This window comes from Apis dorsata, unplaced genomic scaffold, assembly GCF_000469605.1.
Source record: "Apis dorsata unplaced genomic scaffold, Apis dorsata 1.3 scaffold_168, whole genome shotgun sequence".
Classification (NCBI taxonomy): Eukaryota; Metazoa; Arthropoda; class Insecta; order Hymenoptera; family Apidae; genus Apis; species Apis dorsata.
In genome coordinates this window covers 228,344-230,947 of record NW_006263456.1, presented here as the reverse complement: position 1 = coordinate 230,947, position 2,604 = coordinate 228,344, and the positions used below count along the sequence as shown (strand labels likewise).

Below are 2,604 nucleotides of genomic sequence, written 5' to 3'. Positions count from 1 at the left end.
TTTTTTTTTTTTTTTTTTAGAGGAGAGGAATTTTCGTTTGAAATTTTAGATATTTAAAGTTATATTTTGAAACGAGGCTGTGATAATGTTGAAGACTTACTATATCGTCAATGCTGTTTTCCAAAGAATATGAAGTAATTAGGGAGAACGTTCTATATATATATATATATATATATATATATATATATATATGTATATGTATATGTATATATATGTATATATATATTTTGTTTTTGAAAACGTTCTATCATACTTCAAACGAGAACTAGTTTTCTCGAAAGTTCAACTTTCTCTTACTTGTCAGAGTCCGTCCATATTACCTACGTGTATTCTGGTAATCTTATATCCAGAAGATTATACCTATCTTTTCTTCTCGTTTGTTTGACTGTTGTATATCTGTATTTCTCGTGATATACGTGTTTTTTTAATCGTGTCGTTCTTCGAAATCGATACCTCGTATTATGACAGGATCACTTACAAGTGAAATAAAAAAATTTTGCTGTTTATTAAACGCAATAGTGACTTCTGAATATTTTGGTTTCGCTTTTTTTGCCGGTGATAAATAATTTTTATCATTTTCTTCTTATTTCTATTTTGCTTCTTTCTTTTATAATGTTTTATAAAATTGATAAAGATATTTCAACATATGTGTTCATTATTAGCATGTAAGAACTTTTTCTAATACATGTTCGATTTCTTGGCCGACAACTTTCTAAGTGTGTACATATTATCATCACTGATTCTGTACACGGAGAAAATACATATAGATATTTATTATTAGATGATAAAACTTAGAAAACTGCATCTTTGATTTTAATATATTCATTTTTAAAAAATTCGAAAGTTGCATTTATTAGTAAATAGATTAATCTAAAACATTACTGTACAAAATAGAATAATGATTTTAAAGGAATTTTGTCTGTATTGTCTTATCTATTAAATATCTATGTTACGTAATATGTTGCATTATGTGTAAAAAAAATGTCTTTATCGCTTAATATAAATATTTAAATATTTATATAAAATTTTTTATATTGCACAACTATCGTATTATTCTCTTAAATATAATAAAATTGATAATTAATTTTATATAAATTTTACAATTTTTTTAAACAAATACTCAAATACTCAAATACAATCATAAATACATAAAATAAATCTTATCGAATATCGTATTTCTTCGTGCACAGAATTTCAGAATAAACATATCATTAAAAATTATTTATAAAATGTAAATTATTAATTAAAAATGTGAATTAATCGCGCCGCATCAAAACGAGACCTAAATATTCTTATATATTTATATACTGCGCTCGTCCTTCGATTTTCTTGAAGGTGCCCGTTATATTGAAGGTGCCCGTTATATTGAAGATGCCCTTCTAGCCTTATACTGCCCCACCAGCCCCCTTTTTCTCGCGTCAGTGGTGTAATCAAAGTTCATTTCGTTGCAAACGGCTGCCAATCAAGCTTACTGTGCTAACTTTTGTGCACAAAGTGGAAATTACGTAAACGTGAAGTTTCACTAACCAATTCAGTTGTAGCTTCTCCTCAGGATATGAGAGTACAAGTAGTTCGCTTTGAGTTTTTTTTCTCTCACGCAACATTAAGTTTCGTACGTTTAACTAAACTTTATTTTTATTGTTGTTGTTCTTATTTTTACTTGTTTGTTTTACTATTTTTTTTTAAAGATCTGCTTCTATCGTTCCTATTTTAATCTTAGTTTTATATACACGTATATATACGTTATATTTATATATTTCTATATATCTCTTTCTCTATATATATATATATATATGTATACATACATATACATATTTTTTTCAGTAATTTCGTCGATAATTATTTGTTTGTTATCTTACCGACACAAGGTACCAATGAAAACAACTGCAAATGGTCTACCTCACTAATTTTTCTAATTATCTGATTACGCCACTATATTTTATTATTGTAATCGCAACACTCAGTCCCTTCTTATTATTATTATTATTATTATTTTTTCTTTTTTTCTAAATTATACAGGGCACACAGAACTTAGAACGTTCTATCGTGATAGTAATATTCTCAAAGTTTGATGGTTAATTTACGCTATGACGCTTTTTTAGTTGTTAGTACTAACATCGCCGTGTGTTCTTTTTTTTTTCTGGGATGTCGTCGGACGTCAAGCACTATTATTGCCAATGATGGTTTGTCGATTTTCTTTCTCATAAAATATTGTTATAAAATATTTAATTACATAAAAATCTTTCCTGATCGTGAATTTATATTTGGGAAGAATGAAATTGTCGATAAACCATGATGGTGTGAAAGAAGCAACAAGAATCATGATAATAAAAATGAATAATATAATAAATATGAAAAAATAAATAAATAAAACTGATTTATCAAATAATAAAGTTAAATTAATAAGATAGATCCTTGTCGCTCCTTTATTTAAAGAACGACGTACCGGCATACTACCTGTGTATACGATGCACGTTGACGTCATATTCGCAAAATCCTGCGATAATATTTTTATTCAATTCATTTATCTCGCGAAATACCATTTCCCAGTGCACAAATTTACTCTGCTCTTCAATATTCATTTTCTATCGATTTATTTTTTAA

The 2,604-nt window shown here is 27.1% G+C and overlaps 1 protein-coding gene across 1 annotated transcript in view; it reads left to right on the top strand.

Moving 5' to 3' along the window:
* Positions 1 to 2,604, top strand: part of LOC102677099 (CUGBP Elav-like family member 2) — a 197,121-nt gene that overhangs the window by 190,918 nt on the left and 3,599 nt on the right. The gene's annotated exons all lie outside the window — the stretch shown is intronic.